The sequence below is a fragment of the Nicotiana tabacum genome, chromosome 1, assembly GCF_000715075.1.
Source record: "Nicotiana tabacum cultivar K326 chromosome 1, ASM71507v2, whole genome shotgun sequence".
In the NCBI taxonomy this organism is placed as follows: domain Eukaryota; kingdom Viridiplantae; phylum Streptophyta; class Magnoliopsida; order Solanales; family Solanaceae; genus Nicotiana; species Nicotiana tabacum.
In genome coordinates, this window is record NC_134080.1 from 82,427,995 (window position 1) to 82,449,471 (window position 21,477).

General features: G+C 30.7%; 2 pseudogenes; one reads left to right on the top strand and one right to left on the bottom strand.

Annotated features, from left to right (window-relative positions):
- Window positions 1–2,868: 2,868 nt before the first annotated feature.
- Window positions 2,869–8,810, bottom strand: LOC142162924 (uncharacterized; annotated as a pseudogene).
- Window positions 8,811–16,277: 7,467 nt separating this feature from the next.
- Window positions 16,278–20,217, top strand: LOC142162926 (uncharacterized; annotated as a pseudogene).
- The last annotated feature ends 1,260 nt before the right edge of the window (window positions 20,218–21,477 follow it).

Genomic DNA, 21,477 nt, shown 5'->3' on the forward strand with positions numbered 1-21,477 from the left:
TAAAGATAATCTTTTGACGGAAGAAAATGGCCTTGCCAAGTTATTAGTTGAAGGAGAGGAGGAAAAATTAATATATTAACCATGATTGTAAAGTCAGTTCTCCTAGAGTGGAATTAAATCGTAATAAAATCAATAAGCAAGATTGTACCTGCTGCAGTTTGGAGCTCACTTCCTTTCCTCATGCAGAATATAGATTTAAAATTCTATATATAGATGTCCCAGAAATTTCTCTTTTTTTTTCAACACAATTTTAGAACCATGCAGACATTTTAAAAAGTTGGATTCAAAAGAGAGTACTTGTAATATAACTTCGCATAAACATATTCATTATCTCATGCACCTCTCATATGGAACCTAATAAAATTCATTTCATAGTATAGTGTATATTTGGATGACAGAAAGCTTTGAATAAAAGAAAAAAAATTGACATATATGTGTCACGACCCTGGTTCGCCCTCCGTGAACCATCGTGACGGAACCTAGTCTCTTTGACTAGGTAAGCCTAACTTTGCCGAAGATAACTAAACTTGCGGAAGTAAAACAATTTAAAAACAGAAATAAGGCAAATACAGTCTGTAAATGTGCCGCTTGCATACACCATGTTTAACTCTCAATACCAAACATAAATCCAAGACCCAGAAACTCATGAATCACAAGCTAAGAAAAGAAATACTACATGGCTCTAACTCCGGAATTTCTAATAAAGAACAGAAAAGTACAGAATGGCTAAATACTAAAGGCAGGCATAGAAAAGGGATTCCTTGGTCTGCGGACACCGCAGATGTACCTCGGAGTCTCTAAGCAGTCGCCTCCCTGATACGATCAAATAAAGAAGACCGTGAAACCACACAAGATAGAATCCCGACCGGGCTCCGAAAGATGCAATCTCAAAAACTGGCTGGCTATGGCCTGAACATCTATCGCTATAGGCCTCTCTAATGCTGGTAAATAAGCCAAACTCCCCAAACTTGCTGCCCGGCGACTCAAAGCATCGGCCACCACATTAGCCTTGCTCGAGTGATACAATAGTGATACAATAGTCCTTTAGCAACTCCAACCATCTCCTCTGGCGCAAATTTAGATCCTTTTGTTTGAACAAATGCTGCAAGCTCCGATGGTTAGTATAAATCTCACAAAGCACACCATATAAGACCCCGAACCTGTAGGCAGTATCAAAATTGGGGCTGTAGTCAATGCTGTCTTGAGTTTTTGAAAGCTCGTCTCACACTCCTCTGTCCACTAAGACGGAGCACCCTTCTGGGTCAATCTAGTCATGGGGGCTGCAATCAATGAAAACCCCTCCACAAAATGACGGTAGTAGCCAACCAAACAAGGGAAACTGCAGATCTCGATAGATGACGATGGTCTGGGCCAACTCTACACGACCTCTATCTTCTTCGGATCCACCTGAATACCCTCACTCGATACCACGTGGCCTAAGAATGCCACTGAATCCAACCAAAACTCACATTTTGAGAATTTAGCATATAACTTCTTCTCTCTCAAAGTCTGAAGCATAGTCCTCAGGTGCATCTCATGATCTTCCCGACTTCGGCAATACACCAGAATATCATCAATAAAGACAATGACGAACGAGTCAAGATACGACCGAAACAGACTGTGCATCAAATGCATAAAGGCTGTTGGGGCATTGGTCAACCCAAATGACATAATAAGGAACTCGTAATGACCATATCGAGTCCTGAAAGCAGTCTTCGGGATATCTGGCTCCCGAATCTTCAACTGATGGTATCTTGAGCACAAATTAATCATAGAAAACACCCGTGCGACCTGAAGCTGGTCAAACAGATCATCAATACGAGGCAAAGGATAACGGTTCTTCACTGTAACCTTATTCAACTGGCGATAATCAATACACATACACATAGAAACATCCTTCTTCTTCACAAACAAAACGGGAGCACCCCAAGGTGATACGATGGGCCAAGTAAAACCCTTATCAAGCAATTCTTGTTACCTATCCTTCAACTTAAGAGGATCCATACGATACTAAGGAATAGAAATAACCTGAGTGCTAGGCAACAGATCAATTCCAAAATCAATATCTCTATCAGGCGGCATGCCGGGAAGGTCAGCTAGAAACACATCAGGAAAATCCCGTACTACTGGAACTGAATCAACTGAAGGGGTATCAATACGGAAATCCCTCACATAAGCTAAATATGCGTCACACCCCTTCTTAACCATACGCTGAGCTTTATGAAAAGAAATGACTCTACTGGGAGTGTAATCTAAGGTACCTCTCCACTCAACACGTGGTACACCTGGCATAGCCAGCGTCACGGTTTTGACGTGACAATCAAGAATAGTATAATGGGGCGACAACAATCAATGCCCAAGATAATATCAAAATCGACCATACTGAGTAACAATCAATCGGCTTTGGTCTCAAAACCACTAAGAGCAACAAAATACGACCGATAAACGCGGTCCACAATGAGAGAATCTCCCACAGGAGTAGAAACATAAATAGGGGAACTCAAAGAATCCCGAGGTACACCCAAATGCGGAGCAAAATAAGAAGACACATAAGAATAAGTAGAGCCTGGATCGAATAGAACCGATGCATCTTTGTGGCAAACTAGTATAATACATGTGATGACAGAATCGGAGGCAAAAGCCTCGGTACGGGCAAGAAGGGTATAGTATCTGGCCTGGCCTCCCCCTCTAGGGCGACCTCTACCTCCCTGTCCTCCACTTCTAGCTGGCTGAGCATGTGGGGTAGCAATTGGAGCTGTGATCATAGCCTGAGAACTTTGCGGGGCATGCTGTGGCTGGGAAGTCCGTGGAGTTGCACTTCTCCCAAGTCTAGGGCAATACCTCACAACATGGCGTATGTCACCACACTCAACGCAACCTCGCGGCTGATGTGGTAATGGGAACTGTGCGGTATGAGTACTCCAAGACACCCTGAACACCTGAAACACTGTGCGAAATCTGAGATGCAAACTGAGCTAGCTGGCCTATAAAACCTCTTCCATACCGTACTCTTCCTCTAAAATAAGGACCAGTTGGTCTCCCTAGTCTACGAGGTCTACTTACTACCCTATACTCTCCCTCCTGACCTAGTCTATCCTCTCTCTCCCCGGCCCACATGTCCCCTACTCGGCGAGAGGTCCTCACCACCCGCTGAACTGGGACCATAAGCTGTATCGCCATGACACCTGTAACCTGACCAATGGAAACTCGTTGCTCTGGAGTGGGGGCGACGGGAGTCTGGGTCCCTTCCGTGACCTGTGAAGTAGTTGGTACAACCTGAATAAATCCCGCCTAAATTAATATACCAAACATGGAGTAGTAGTAGCAATAGTCATGTCTGATGCCTGGGCTCTAGCTGGAACTGCTGGTGGCTCCTCGGTGGTAGCTCGCGTGGGTGTTCTAGCTTCACCGAGTGCACGTCCTCGGCCTCGACCTCTGACGGCTCTCGCAGGGGGCGCGGGTGTCTGATCATCTCTGGTAGTACGTGTCCTCACCATCCGTGAGAGAATGGAAGACAGAGATTTAGGATTTCGTGATGTCAAAAATCTCGCACGACAGGGAAATTAAATGAAGTGGAATTTTCCTAACGTTACATAGCCTCTCGTAGATAGACTCCGAGAGGGGACCCTTACGGACAAGCGCAATATCAAGCCATCTCGTGGCATCAAATCTAGTCCCTCAGCCTCATATCAATCAAGCCACCTCGTAGCATATATATCTCAGGCCCTTGGCCTTATAAGCAATATCAACAAGCAACCTCGTGGCGTATATATTTCAGGCCCTCGGCCTCAAATCAGTATTAATGTTTCCTCACAACTAGGCCCTCGGCCTTACTTAGTCAAAAATATTCACAAGCCCCTCGATGTTATCTTATGTTTTGTTGTTAAAACATATAGATTTTTACATCTTGCCGTGAATATCTTACTTCCTGGTGCTAGTTCTAATCCAGACATTTTCCAGTATAGCACTAATGATTTATCTATATTTTTATAATCTATTGCCACTGAATAGTTGACACTTATTATGAATTTAAATTTTTGGTATATTAAGTTACCTCTTACTGCACTTATTATACTTTTTTCTATAGGTTGTACAATTCTATCGTCTGCCAAGTATATTTCTATAGGGGTATCTATTCCCTCTCTAAAACATGCTTTTATTAGTATTCCTGTTCCTCCTAAGTGTACGTATTTTATTGGATTTTTTGCTTTTATATCTTGTATTTCTTTATTTAATAGTTTTTTATTTAAAATTGGTATTCTTGCTTTACCTTTAATGTATTTACAGTCTATTATATGTTCTCTTTGGCTTACTACATAGTATTCTTCTTTTTGTCTCTTAAACCAATTCTTTATTGTTGGTACTTCTAATATTTTGTCTATGCTTGGGTCCAATTATTTTCCTTTTATTTTTTCAAATATAGTGATGTCAAATATTATTTTCTGTTCTGAAGATTGTTCATCTTGGTGTTCTTCTTGTTGTATAATTTGTATATCTTTCTCAGTCATAATTATCTTCGTCTGATTCTTCTATTTCATTATTATTTATTTCCTTTTCATTTTCTGAGAACTCGTTTTCTGATATCTCATATATGCTGTCTTCACTGCCTAATTCATAATCTACATATTCTATTTGTGTATATTTATCATTGTCTATCATTATTTCAGTAATTTGTTTCTTCTTTGGGTTTTTTGGTAATCTGCAATCTTTAGCTAAGTGTCCTAGCTTTCCACAATTGTAACAAGTACATTCTGTTAGTTTTTTCTTTTTTCTATATGGCTTTTTATGTTTGTAATTTTTTACATAATATCTTCCTCTTGGTTTCTTATACTTATATTTTGATTTATATCTTTTCCTCTTTCCTTCTTTTTTCTAATATTTATCTGTGCAGCCAAATTGGGGTGCTATTCTATTTTTGCAGCATGCCAATTTTTTCACTAATATTTTATCCATTTTGATATTTTTTTTATATTTTTCACATAATTCTATAAACCAGTTTTGTAGAAATTTTATTCGAGCTCCTAGAGTATCTGCTAGTTCTGCTTCATTCCAATTTTTTATTATTTTTGAGCTAAACGGTTCTGGTAATTTTGTAAAATATAATTTTCTTATCTCCTTACTTTCATCCGGACTATATGTTCCTTTATAATAATAGTCTCTAAATGCACAAGTATATTCGTCTATATAACGCATATTACATATTGCTAATTTTGTCATTAAATTTCTATTTATAGTCTTTTCTTTATTCTGTTCTTCTACTTCTGTTGTCATACTACTAAATTCATTTCTTATTGCTATTTCATATTTATTCAATATATCGGTAACTGTTGTTGCAGTTGTACCATCAAGTTTTTTATTACTTCTTAATGTATCTAAGCTTTCACTTGATAAATTTTGTAACCATAGTTTCACCGTTCCTATGAGTGTTCTTTCTATATATCCTGGTGTTTCAGCTATTACTATTTTATTATCTATTAGTTGTTTTGAGATATACCCTATCCATAATTGGATTGTTTTATTTATATCTGCTACACAATCTAGATCTAAAAAATTGCATTGTTCAGTTATTTGTCTTGGTGTCCATCTCCTATTTAGCCTTTTATCCCATAATATTTTATTCCTATCATATGAATCATAACTTACCCTGTAATAGGTTGGGTTTAGTTGTCTTGGATTTTTTACTCCTAATGTGCTTGGTTTATCTTCAGTCATATCCCCTATATTTATTTCTGGATTTGTTTTTATCTTTTCTGTTTTTTCTATAAGTTCTGTGTACGTCTCACTTGTTTCCGAATAGTTTTCTACTAGATCTTTTTCGTCATCACTTTGGTCATTTATTTCATTTATGCTTATATTTGGTGGATTATCCTGTACCTCTTCTAACTGTATTTTAAATGTTTCTATCTCATTTGTCAGTCTTAGCTCTTGTTCTTCTTCTTTACGTTTTTTTTTTCTTTTAGTTTATTAGTATATAGTTGTTTTAGCATTTCCAATTCTTTTTCTAATTCTGTTATTTTAGTATTTTTTTACTTCCTCTATCTGTTGTATTTTTTCTTTAGCTTGTTGTTGTATTTCTTTAATTTCTCGTTTTCTGTCTATTTCTTCGTTTTCTTTTGTTATTCTAATCATTGCGGTTAAATTATCTTCTAGTTTTACAGTTTCTTTTTCTAACATTAAGTTCAGGTTATTTCCTATTTTCTTGTATCTTCTTCCTAAGTTGGAAAATATTATCGTTATTTTTAATCCTTTAGGATTTTCATATGTTTTCTCTTCTAGTGCGAATTCTTCTTTATTCATCTTTTATTTTTAAGATAGCAAATATATTTATATTGTGTTTTAGATATTATATCAATTAATTCAGATAGTCTAGCTTTGTTTATTTTTGTAATACTTAGGTATTCATATTCTAAGTAGAGTTTTTTCAGTTTCTTCCTTATTTTCCTTGATTTTTTAGTTATTTTAATCTGCATATTTTCTGTAATTGACTCACTGTTTATGGAGATTTTTTGCGGATTTGTACTATCAATTTCAGTGTTATTTTCCATGATTTTACTTCTTAGAGCAAATGTTTATTTATCAGTTTCATAGCTCTGATACCAATTTTGAGAAGTGTAGTTTGATTTTGTAATAAGCGGAATTAACTTGATATATGCGTAGTTGATCATTAATCTGAATATAAGTCTAGTTCATATAAATCTAAGATATCTATTTCTTCTGATAGAATTAGTTCTGTATATCCTTGTTCCATTATGTTCATTATTTCAAAAGAAATTAAAATATCATAAATTTTTCTCATAATGTCGTTATTAAGTTGGTTCAAGGTATATAACATGAGTATTTTGTAATCATTATTGTTATCTAGTAAATAAGTGGGGTTGTTCATAAGATATTATTGTTTTTACGTATTATTCTTATCATGTGTTTACTAAACATATTCCCTCTAACCTTTTTGTTTATCATAGAGTTCATCATGGTTTAATAAGTTGTACCGAACAATCTTTTCTGGTCACTACCATATTTTTCTTGCTTCAATTATTTTCCCTAACAGCGCCTCAACTTTGTTTACTCCCCTAAACGGCTTCCATGCCTACCAGTTTCGACCTTAGGATGGCATAATCTGGGCTTAACTACTCTCAGCATTATTAGACATGGCAAACTTTCTCAAGATGTTCTTTATAACAGTACTATAACATGATAAACAGTTATGATATTCAAGAGATTATAAGGAATATAAAAGTTTAGTTAGACATGATTATGAATAAACTTACCTGTTCTTGTAACTCGTTTGATTGTTCCATAGTTGAAAGAGACTTTGTATATAACTCAGATATTTATAAGAGAGAGAAGATAATAGAGAGAAGGTGAAGGTGTGTCCTCTTCTCTTCGGATTACAAATTATATATAGAAAATTGAAATGACTCTTACTGTTTACAAATGACTCTTCATGAACGACCTTTACTGTTCATGAATATGACTCGTACTATTTACTTTACGACTTTTTTACATGACTCTTACTATTCATGAATGACCTTTACTGTTCATGAAAATGACTCTTTACTATTTACTTTACGACTTTTTTACATTATTTGTTTTCAATAGTTGTCTTCCTCATTTGTCTTCTTGCTGATATCTTCATTCTAGTTGGACTTCTGGTACATGGTTATCTTCTCCGTTGCATTTTGAACATATATGATCTGGGTATTTGTGGCCTACTAGTTTGCAGTATCTTGTCAATAATTCATTGGAAATAAATCCTTTCTTTAGTGCTCTTGTAGTTGGCTGTATCTCTGGTTTTAGTAATGATAAAATCCATTTTTGGACTTCATCCATATCTCCTTGTCGTAGTTCTCTTGAATTGTCATATATCATTAGCTGGTCTCTTGAGTAGTAGCTCCAGATAGCATTTTCTTGTAAATAATTGTTGGCTAGCTCTTGTATAATAGTTGCTATTCCAATTATTCTTTTGTTGGCATAAAATCCTGGTATCTCAATTTTCGGTATTTCTGGTTGTTGTTCTATTTCTTCTGGTATTATCATATCTCGTGTTAAGCCTATTTTTACAACTTGTATAATAGGTTTTATTTCATCATATAGTATCTCAGCTGGTGCTGTATAGAATTTTATAAAAAATAAGTTTCCTTTTGTAATTCTGTTGAATGTAATAAATGCTTTGTATAACTCTGGTATTCCACTTATCTCTTCCCCATCATAGGTATATACCGTACTAAGTAATCCATAGTTGTAACATGTTTTTACTAAATTAGCTCTAGTTTTTGGCTGTACAATAAGCCTATTATATCCTTGGAGTTTTTGGGTTATATAATCCTGTGTTGGATCTGTTGTAGTAGTTGCTCTGGGGTTCAAGTTTAGGAATGTTTGAATTTTGTATATGTTTTCAATTTAGGTCTGAGTAATATGGTTGTATATCTTTTTGTTTTGGTGTAGATTGTTGGCATAGGTTGAGGTTTGTGGTGTCGTAACTATTGTTTCTTTTGGCCTTTTCGGAGTAATTGGTTTATCAAATATGTTGTTTAAATTGACATTGGTATGTGGCTTCTTGTTAACTTGTTTACTTGTACCTGCAGCTGTATATAAACCAACTGTGTTATGGGTTTTTTGGAGTTTCCCAACGTCTCCTTCTAACTCTGGAAGTTTAGAGTCTTCCGATCGACTTAGCTCTGCATTTTTATAGTCATGCTGCTGACTTGACTAGCTTTTCTCTAGCTGTTGTAATCTTTTTCCCATACCATCCATCTGTAAAGATAGCGTAGTAAGGATTGCAAATATATCTTTTGATTCTTGGCTTTCATCTGTTTGGGTAGCTTTGTCTTGATAGGTAGTCTGCAATAACATTTTTGTCAGTTCTTATTACTTCAATTGTAAATGTAAAATTCTGTATATTTAATACAAGTCTTCTTATTTCCTTCGTAGTTACTGAATCTTGTACTTTCCGTGTTATCCACCATTTTACTTGTGTATTATCTGTTCTCATAATAAACTTGTTATAAACGATATATGGCTCAAATGCTAACAAACATTTATATAATCCAAATAGTTCTTTCCTATTTATCTCCCATTTTAATTGTGGTTCCGTGTATGATCTTGAATAATATCTACAATGGTGTTCAATCTTTTCATTATCATATTTATATTTTAGAACTCCTCCGTAGCTGTGATCACTAGAATCAGTTTCAACTATGTATGTGAACTGTCTTTTTTCATCTGGAAAATATAGTTTTGGTAACTTTTTACACATATTTTTGATCTTCTTTATATGTATTTTATCTTTTTCGTCAAAATGGTATTCTACATCCTTTTTAAATTTTTTCTGTAATGGTTTTAAGTTTTCTGCTAATTTAGGGATATATTCTCTTACTTGGTTAACCAATCCTAAAAATGATTGTAATTTCTTTTTTGTATCAAGTGTTTCATTTAAGTTAATTATTTTTTGTACTATATGAGTTTGCATTTTTATTCCATTTTTATCTATTTGTATACCTAAGAATTCTATTTGATTTTTCATTACTTCTGCTTTCTTTTTACTTAAACTAATTCCTGATATTTCTACAATGTGTATGAATTTTTCTAGTAGTTTTATATGTTCGTTCTCTGTTCTAGAATATAACAGTATATCATCTATATATATTATACAATTTTCTAATTGGTTAAAGTAGTTATCCATAAAATGTTGGTATCTACCTGGTGCATTTTTATATCCAAATGGTAATACGTTCCATTCGTAAAATCCTTTTGGTACTGTGAATGCTGTTAACTTTTTAGATTCGTCTTCTAGTTTTAAATGATAAAATCCTGATTTACAATCAAATTTACTAAAATAGTTATATCCTTGTATTTGTCTGATTTTTAGTATTTTATTTGGTATCGGATAATTATATGTTTTTGTTTTTGCATTTAAATTTCTATAATCTACAACCATACGACTTTTTCCTCGTTTTTGTTCGCTATGCTTATTTACTATAAATGCTGGGCTAGTGTGTTTACTATTACTTTCTTGTATGTACCTATTGTCTAATAATTCCTATATGTGTATTTTAAATTCTGTTAGATCATTAAAATTGTATTTCAAAGATTTTTGTGTTATTATACTATTTTCATTTATTAGTTCAATTTTTATTTTTGTTTTATGTTTTTCCCAACCTTGTAGTGGATTATCATTATATAGTAGTTCTAATTTATCTTGGATTAATTTTATCTTATTTATTGAGAAAATGATTATTTCTATATTATGGTTGCTTTGTGTCATATTTTCTAATTTCTGGGTAATTTTTTCACTTCCCTTAATCCAGGGTGTTGTTTTTCTCACTTTATTATTTACTCTTTTTGCTCCTAATCTTTGCTTACCCGGGGTAGTAAACCACCAATGTGTTTTTGTTATAATATGTGGGTATAACTTATCTAAAAATGGCATTCCTAATAATATATCCTTATTTGTGAATTCATAACTATATATTTCTTCTATAGTTAATATTTTGTCCCATATTTGTATTTTTAGATTCCTTGCTTTGTATGTTATCATACTTCCCTCATTGTTACATCCTGTTACTACTATGGGGTTTTTTAGCTTTTCCCATTTACTTTCTGGTAGACAATTATGCCTACACATGTTAGCTTCTGCTCCTGTATCCATCATAGGTATATAATATCTATTATAATGTCCTTCTATTATTATTTTGGCAAGTATATATATTTTTGGCATTATATTAAGGTTCTTTTTATTATTATTTTCTTATTTTCATAACATATTGTTAATTGTCTATCTTCTAATTTATATGGTTTGACTTTTTCTAACCATTTTATTCCTAGTGTAATGTTTTTATCTCCTTGATATATTTTAAAATTTATTAATATTGGTATGCCTCCAATAATTAATTCTTTTTCAGTTGTTTCTTCATTTTTTCTTAATGCTTTTGGTAATTCTGAATTTTGTTGTTCTATCGTCACTATCTCTTGTTCTGGTATTAATTCTCTTATAACATAGTTCTCCTCTTGCCCTGTATTTATTAATATTAAATATTTTCTTTGGTCTATTATTCCTGTTATATAATAATGATGTGGGTTTATTTCTTCTATTTTTTGTTCTATTAATTTTTGTGGAGTTATGTAATCTATTCTTCTTGATGTACTTATTCTTGATGATGTCTCTGGTATTTCATTACTTGTTCGTTTTGACGTGCTTAATCTTTCTTTTACTATTTCTAAATCTTCTTCTATATCCATTTCCTTATAACTATAATCATTGTTGTCTATAACTGATACTATTCTTTCGAATGGATTTTCTATTTTTATTTTATTTATTTTATTTTTAGCTGTTATCTTATGTTTTGTTGTTAAAACATATAGATTTTTACATCTTGTTGTGAATATCTTACTTCCTGGTGCTAGTTCTATTCCAGACATTTTCCAGTATAACACTAATGATTTATCTATATTTTTATCATCTATTGCCACTGAATAGTTGGCACTTATTATGAATTTAAATTTTTGGTATATTAAGTTACCTCTTACTGTACTTATTATACTTTTTTCTATAGGTTGTACAATTCTATCGTTTGCCAAGTATATTTCTATAGGGGTATCTATTCCCTCTCTAAAACATGTTTTTATTAGTATTTATGTTCCTCCTAAATGTACGTATTTTATTGGATTTTTTGCTTTTATATATTTTATTTCTTTATTTAATAGTTTTTTATTTAAAATTGGTATACTTGTTTTACCTTTAATGTATTTACAGTCTATTATATGTTCTCTTTGGCTTACTACATAGTATTCTTATTTTTGTCTCTTAAACCAATTCTTTATTGTTGGTACTTCTAATATTTTGTCTATGCTTAGATCCAATTCTTTTCCTTTTATTTGTTCAAATATAGTGGTGTCAAATATTATTTTCTGTTCTGAAGATTGTTCATCTTGGTGTTCTTCTTGTTGTATAATTTGTATATCTTTCTCAGTCATAATTATCTTCGTCTGATTCTTCTATTTCATTATTATTTATTTCCTTTTCATTTTCTGAGAACTCGTTTTCTGATATCTCATATATGTTGTCTTCACTGCCTAATTCATAATCTACATATTCTATTTGTGTATATTTATCATTGTCTATCATTATTTCGGTAATTTGTTTCTTCTTTGGGTTTTTTGGTAATCTGCAATCTTTAGCTAAGTGTCCTAGCTTTCCACAATTGTAACAAGTACATTCTGTTAGTTTTTTCGTTTTTCTATATGGCTTTTTATGTTTGTAATTTTTTACATAATATCTTCCTCTTGGTTTCTTATTCTTATATTTTGATTTATATCTTTTTCTCTTTCCTTCTTTATTGTAATATTTATCTGTGCAGCCAAATTGGGGTGTTATTCTATTTTTGCAGCATGCCAAATTTTTCACTAATATTTTATCCATTTTGATATTTTCTTTATATTTTTCACATAATTCTATAAACCAGTTTTGTAGAAATTTTATTCGAGCTCCTAGAGTATCTGCTAGTTCTGCTTCATTCCAATTTTTTATTATTTTTGAGCTAAACGGTTCTGGTAATTTTGTAAAATATAATTTTCTTATCTCCTTACTTTCATCCGGGCTATATGTTCCTTTATAATAATAGTCTCTAAATGCACAAGTATATTCGTCTATATAACACATATTACATATTGCTAATTTTGTCATTAAATTTCTATTTGTAGTCTTTTCTTTATTCTTTTCTTCTACTTCTGTTGTCATACTACTAAATTCATTTCTTATTGCTATTTCATATTTATTCAATATATCGGTAACTGTTGTTGCAGTTGTACCATCAAGTTTTTTATTACTTCTTAATGTATCTAAGTTTTCACTTGATAAATTTTGTAACCATAGTTTCACCGTTCCTATGAGTGTTCTTTCTATATATCCTGGTGTTTCAGCTATTACTATTTTATTATCTATTAGTTGTTTTGAGATATACCCTATCCATAATTGGATTGTTTTATTTATATCTGCTACACAATCTAGATCTAAAAAATTGCATTGTTCAGTTATCTGTCTTTTTTTACTCAAAAAAAGAACACTCATAGGAACACCAGGAAGTAATAAAAAACATGATGGATATATAGAAAGAACACTCATAGGAATGGTGAAACTATGGTTACAAAATTTATCAAGTGAAAGCTTAGATACATTAAGAAGTAATAAAAAACATGATGGTACAACTGCAACAACAGTTACCGATATATTGAATAAATATGAAATAGAAATAAGAAATGAATTTAGTAGTATGACAACAGAAGTAGAAGAACATAATAAAGAAAAGACTACAAATAGAAATTTAATGACAAAATTAGCAATATGTAATATGTGTTATATAGACGAATATACTTGTGCATTTAGAGACTATTATTATTAAGGAACATATAGTCCGGATGAAAGTATGGAGATAAGAAAATTATATTTTACAAAATTACCAGAACCGTTTAGCTCAAAAATAATAAAAAATTGGAATGAAGCAGAACTAGCAGATACTCTAGGAGCTCGAATAAAATATCTACAAAACTGGTTTATAGAATTATGTGAAAAATATAAAGAAAATATCAAAATGGATAAAATATTAGTGCAAAATTTGGCATGATGCAAAAATAGAATAGCACCCCAATTTGGCTGCACAGATAAATATTACAAAAAAGAAGGAAAGAGAAAAAGATATAAATCAAAATATAAGTATAAGAAACCAAGAGGAAGATATTATGTAAAAATTACAAACATAAAAAGCCATATAGAAAAAAGAAAAAACTAACAGAATGTACTTGTTACAATTGTGGAAAACTAGGACACTTAGTTAAAGATTGCAGATTACCAAAAAACCCAAAGAAGAAACAAATTACCGAAATAATGATAGACAATGATAAATATACACAAATAGAATATGTAGATTATGAATTAGGCAGTGAAGACAGCATATATGAGATATCAGAAAACGAGTTCTCAGAAAATGAAAAGGAAATAATAATAATGAAATAGAAGAATCAGACGAAGATAATTATGACTTATAAAGATATACAAATTATACAACAAGAAGAACACCAAGATGAACAATCTTCAGAACAGAAAATAATATCTGACACCACTATATTTGAACAAATAAAAGGAAAAGAATTGGATCTAAGCATAGACAAAATATTAGAAGTACCAACAATAAAGAATTGGTTTAAGAGACAAAAAGAAGAATAATATGTAGTAAGCCAAAGAGAACATATAATAGACTGTAAATACATTAAAGGTAAAGCAAGAATACCAATTTTAAATAGAAACTATTAAATAAAGAAATAAAAGATATAAAAGCAAAAAATCCAATAAAATACGTACACTTAGGAGGAACATAAATACTAATAAAAACATGTTTTAGAGAGGGAATAGATACCCCTATAGAAATATACTTGGCAGACGATAGAATTGTACAACCTATAGAAAAAAGTATAATAAGTGCAGTAAAAGGTAACTTAATATACCAAAAATTTAAATTCATAATAAGTGTCAACTATTCAGTGACAATAGATGATAAAAATATAGATAAATCATTAGTGCTATACTGGAAAATGTTTGGAATAGAACTAGCACCAGGAAGTAAGATATTCACAGCAAGATGTAAAAATCTATATGTTTTAACAACAAAACATAAGATAACAGCTAAAATAAAATAAATAAAATAAAAATAGAAAATCCATTCGAAAGAATAGTATCAGTTATAGACAACAATGATTATAGTTATAAGGAAATGGATATAGAAGAAGATTTAGAAATAGTAAAAGAAAGATTAAGCACGTCAAAACGAACAAGTAATGAAATACCAGAGACATCATCAAGAAGAATAGATTACATAACTCCACAAAAATTAATAGAACAAAAAATAGAATAAATAAACCCACATCATTATTATATAACAGGAATAATGGACCAAAGAAAATATTTAATATTAATAAATACAGGGCAAGAGGAGAATTATGTTATAAGAGAAATAATACCAGAACAAGAGATAGTGACGATAGAACAACAAAATTCAGAATTACCAAAAGCATTAAGAAAAAATGAAGAAACAACTGAAAAAGAATTAATTATTGGAGGCATACCAATATTAATAAATTTTAAAATATATCAAGGAGATAAAAACATTACACTAGGAATAAAATGGTTAGAAAAAGTCAAACCATATAAATTAGAAGATAGACAATTAACAATATGTTATGAAAATAAGAAAATAATAATAAAAAGAACCTTAATATAATGCCAAAAATATATATACTTGCCAAAATAATAATAGAAGGATATTATAATAGATATTATACACCTATGATGGATACAGGAGCAGAAGCTAACATGTGTAGGCATAATTGTCTACCAGAAAGTAAATGGGAAAAGCTAAAAAACTCCATAGTAGTAACAGGATTTAACAATGAGGGAAGTATGATAACATACAAAGCAATGAATCTAAAAATACAAATATGGGACAAAATATTAACTATAGAAGAAATATATAGTTATGAATTCAAAAATAAGGATATATTATTAGGAATGCCATTTTTAGATAAGTTATACCCACATATTATAACAAAAACACATTGGTGGTTTACTACCCCGTGTAAGCAAAGATTAGGAGCAAAAAGAGTAAATAATAAAGTGAGAAAAACAACACCCTGGATTAAGGGAAGTGAAAAAATTACCCAGAAATTAGAAAATATGACACAAAGCAACCATAATATAGAAATAATCATTTTCTCAATAAATAAGATAAAACTAATCCAAGATAAATTAGAACTACTATATAATGATAATCCACTACAAGGTTGGGAAAAACATAAAACAAAAATAAAAGTTGAACTAATAAATGAAAATAGTATAATAACACAAAAACCTTTGAAATACAACTTTAGTGATCTAACAGAATTTAAAATACACATACAGGAATTATTAGACAATAAGTACATACAAGAAAGTAATAGTAAACACACTAGCCCAGCATTTATAGTAAATAAGCATAGCGAACAAAAACGAGGAAAAAGTCGTATGGTTTTAGATTATAGAAATTTAAATGCAAAAACAAAAACATATAATTATCTGATACCAAATAAAATACTAAAAATCAGACAAATACAAGGATATAACTATTTCAGTAAATTTGACTGTAAATCAGGATTTTATCATTTAAAACTAGAAGACGAATCTAAAAAGCTAACAGCATTTACAGTACCACAAGGCTTTTACGAATGGAACGTGTTACCATTTGGATATAAAAATGCACCAGGTAGATACCAACATTTTATGAATAACTACTTTAACCAATTAGAAAATTGTATAATATATATAGATGATATACTGTTATATTCTAGAACAGAGAACGAACATATAAATTTACTAGAAAAATTCATACACATTGTAGAAATATCAGGAATTAGTTTAAGTAAAAAGAAAGCAGAAGTAATGAAAAATCAAATAGAATTCTTAGGTATACAAATAGATAAAAATGGAATAAAAATGCAAACTCATATAGTACAAAAAATAATTAACTTAAATGAAACACTTGATACAAAAAAGAAAGTACAATCATTTTTAGGATTGGTTAACCAAGTAAGAGAATATATCCCTAAATTAGCAGAAAACTTAAAACCATTACAGAAAAAATTAAAAAAGGATGTAGAATACCATTTTGACGAAAAAGATAAAATACATATAAAGAAGATCAAAAATATGTGTAAAACGTTACCAAAACTATATTTTCCAGATGAAAAAAGACAGTTCACATACATAGTAGAAACTGATTCTAGTGATCACAGCTACGGAGGAGTTCTAAAATATAAATATGATAATGAAAAGATTGAACACCATTGTAGATATTATTCAGGATCATACACGGAACCACAATTAAAATGGGAGATAAATAGGAAAGAACTATTTGGATTATATAAGTGTTTGTTAGCATTTGAGCCATATATCGTTTATAACAAGTTTATTGTGAGAACAGATAATACACAAGTAAAATGGTGGATAACACAGAAAGTACAAGATTCAGTAACTACGAAGGAAATAAGAAGACTTGTATTAAATATACAGAATTTTACATTTACAATTGAAGTAATAAGAACTGACAAAAATGTTATTGTAGACTACCTATCAAGACAAAGGTACCCAAACAGATGAAAGCCAAGAATCAAAAGATATATTTGCAATCCTTACTACGCTATCTTTACAGATGGATGATATGGGAAAAAGATTACAACGGCTAGAGAAAAGCCAGTCAAGTCAGTAGCATGACTATAAAAATGCGGAGCTAAGTCGATCAGAAGACTCTAAACTTCCAGAGTTGGAAGGAGACGTTGGGAAACTCCAAAAAACCCATAACACAGTTGGTTTATATACAGCTGCAGGTACAAGTAAACAAGTTAACAAGAAGCCACATACCAATGTCAATTTAAACAACATATTTGATAAACCAATTACTCCGAAAAGGCCAAAAGAAACAATAGTTACGACACCACAAACCTCAGCCTATGCCAACAGTCTACACCAAAACAAAAAGATATACAACCATATTACTCAGACCTATATTGAAAACATATACAAAATTCAAACATTCCTAAACTTGAACCCCAGAGCAACTACTACAACAGATCCAACACAGTATTATATAACCCAAAAACTCCAAGGATATAATAGGCTTATTGCATAGCCAAAAACTAGAGCTAATTTTGTAAAAACATGTTACAACTATGGATTACTTAGTACGGTATATACCTATGATGGGGAAGAGATAATTGGAATACCAGAGTTATACAAAGCATTTATTACATTCAAAAGAATTACAAAAGGAAACTTATTTTTTATAAAATTCTATACAGCACCAGCTGAGATACTATATGATGAAATAAAACCTATTATACAAGTTGTAAAAATATGCTTAACACGAGATATGATAATACCAGAAGAAATAGAACAACAACCAGAAATACCGAAAATTGAGATACCAGGATTTTATACCAACAAAAGAATAATTGGAATAGTAACTATTATACAAGAGCTAGCTAACAATTATTTACAACAAAATGCTATCTGGAGCTACTACTCAAGAGACCAGCTAATGATATATGACAATTCAAGAGAACTACGACAAGGAGATATGGATGAAGTCCAAAAATGGATTTTATCATTACTAAAACCAGAGATACAGCCAACTACAAGAGCACTAAAGAAAGGATTTATTTCCAATGAATTATTGACAAGATACTGCAAACTAGTAGGCCACAAATACCCAGATCATATATGTTCAAAATGCAACGGAGAAGATAACCATGTACCAGAAGTCCAACTAGAATGAAGATATCAGCAAGAAGACAAATGAGGAAGACAGCTATTGAAAACAAATAATGTAAAAAAGTCGTAAAGTAAATAGTAAAGAGTCATTTTCATGAATAGTAAAGGTCATTCATGAATAGTAAGAGTCATGTAAAAAAGTCGTAAAGTAAATAGTACGAGTCATATTCATGAACAGTAAAGGTCGTTCATTAAGAGACATTTGTAAACAGTAAGAGTCATTTCAATTTTCTATATATAATTTGTAATCCGAAGAGAAGAGGACACACCTTCACCTTCTCTCTATTATTTTCTCTCTCTTATAAATATCTGAGTTATATACAAAGTCTCTTTCAACTATGGAACAATCAAACGAGTTACAAGAACATGTAAGTTTATTCATAATCATGTCTAATTAAACTTTTATATTCCTTATAATCTCTTGAATATCATAACTGTTTATCATGTTATAGTACTGTTATAAAGAACATCTTGAGAAAGTTTGCCATGTCTAATAATGCTGAGAGTAGTTAAGCCCAGACTATGCCATCCTAAGGTCGAAACCGGTAGGCATGGAAGCCGTTTAGGGGAGTAGACAAAGTTGAGGCGCTGTTAGGGAAAATGATTGAAGCAAGAAAAACATGGTAGTGACTAGAAAAGATTGTTCGGTATAACTTATTAAACCATGATGAACTCTATGATAAACAAAGAGGTTAGAGGGAATATGTTTAGTAAACACATGATAAGAATAATACGAAAAAACAATAATATCTTATGAACAACCCCACTTATTTACTAGATAACAATAATGATTACAAAATACTCATGTTATATATCTTGAACCAACTTAATAACGACATTAGGAGAAAAATTTATGATATTTTAATTTCTTTTGAAATAATGAACATAATGGAACAAGGATATACAGAACTAATTCTATCAGAAGAAATAGATATCTTAGATTTATATGAACTAGACTTATATTCAGATTAATGATCAACTACGCATATATCAAGTTAATTCCGCTTATTACAAAATCAAACTACACTTCTCAAAATTGGTATCAGAGCTATGAAACTGATAAATAAACATTTGCTCTAAGAAGTAAAATCATGGAAAATAACACTGAAATTAAAAAAAAATAGAAAAAGAATTGGAAATGCACAAGTATATTTCTCCTAATGTGCACAAGTATATTAGGAAAATAACACGAATATACTTGTGCCTTTAGAGACTATTATTATAAAGGAACATATAGTCCGGATGAAAGTAAGGAGATAAGAAAATTATATTTTACAAAATTACCAGAACCATTTAGCTCAAAAATAATAAAAAATTGGAATGAAGCAGAACTAGTAGATACTCTAGGAGCTCGAATAAAATTTCTACAAAACTGGTTTATAGAATTATGTGAAAAATATAAAGAAAATATCAAAATGGATAAAATATTAGTGAAAAATTTGGCATGCTGCAAAAATAGAATAGCACCCCAATTTGGCTGCACAGATAAATATTACAAAAAAGAAGGAAAGAGAAAAAGATATAAATCAAAATATAAGTATAAGAAACCAAGAGGAAGATATTATGTAAAAAATTACAAACATAAAAAGCCATATAGAAAAAAGAAAAAACTAACAGAATGTACTTGTTACAATTGTGGAAAGCTAGGACACTTAGCTAAAGATTGCAGATTACCAAAAAACCCAAAGAAGAAACAAATTACCGAAATAATGATAGACAATGATAAATATACACAAATAGAATATGTAGATTATGAATTAGGCAGTGAAGACAACATATATGAGATATCAGAAAGCGAGTTCTTAGAAAATGAAAAGGAAATAAATAATAATGAAATAGAAGAATCAGACGAAGATAATTATGACTGAGAAAGATATACAAATTATACAACAAGAAGAATACCAAGATGAACAATCTTCAGAACAGAAAATAATATTTGACACCACTATATTTGAACAAATAAAAGGAAAAGAATTGGATCTAAGCATAGACAAAATATTAGAAATACCAACAATAAAGAATTGATTTAAGAGACAAAAAGAAGAATACTATGTAGTAAGCCAAAGAGAACATATAATAGACTGCAAATACATTAAAGGTAAAGCAAGAATACCAATTTTAAATAAAAAACTATTAAATAAAGAAATACAAGATATAAAAGCAAAAAATCCAATAAAATACGTACACTTAGGAGGAACAGAAATACTAATAAAAGCATGTTTTAGAGAGGGAATAGATACCCCTATAGAAATATACTTGGCAGACAATAGAATTTTACAACCTATAGAAAAAAGTATAATAAGTGCAGTAAGAGGTAACTTAATATACCAAAAATTTAAATTCATAATAAGTGTCAACTATTCAGTGGCAATAGATGATAAAAATATAGATAAATCATTAGTGCTATACTGGAAAATGTCTGGAATAGAACTAGCACCAGGAAGTAAGATATTCACAGCAAGATATAAAAATCTATATGTTTTAATAACAAAACATAAGATAACAACTAAAAATAAAATAAATAAAATAAAAATAGAAAATCCATTCGAAAGAATAGTATCAGTTATAGACAACAATGATTATAGTTATAAGGAAATGGATATAGAAGAAGATTTAGAAATAGTAAAAGAAAGATTAAGCACGTCAAAACGAACAAGTAATGAAATACCAGAGACATCATCAAGAAGAATAGATTACATAACTCCACAAAAATTAATAGAACAAAAAATAGAATAAATAAACCCACATCATTATTATATAACAGGAATAATGGACCAAAGAAAATATTTAATATTAATAAATACAGGGCAAGAGGAGAATTATGTTATAAGAGAATTAATACCAGAACAAGAGATAGTGACGATAGAACAACAAAATTCAGAATTAACAAAAGCATTAAGAAAAAATGAAGAAACAACTAAAAAAGAATTAATTATTGGAGGCATACCAATATTAATAAATTTTAAAATATATCAAGGAGATAAAAACATTACACTAGGAATAAAATGGTTAGAAAAAGTCAAACCATATAAATTAGAAGATAGACAATTAACAATATGTTATGAAAATAAGAAAATAATAATAAAAAGAACCTTAATATAATGCCAAAAATATATATACTTGCCAAA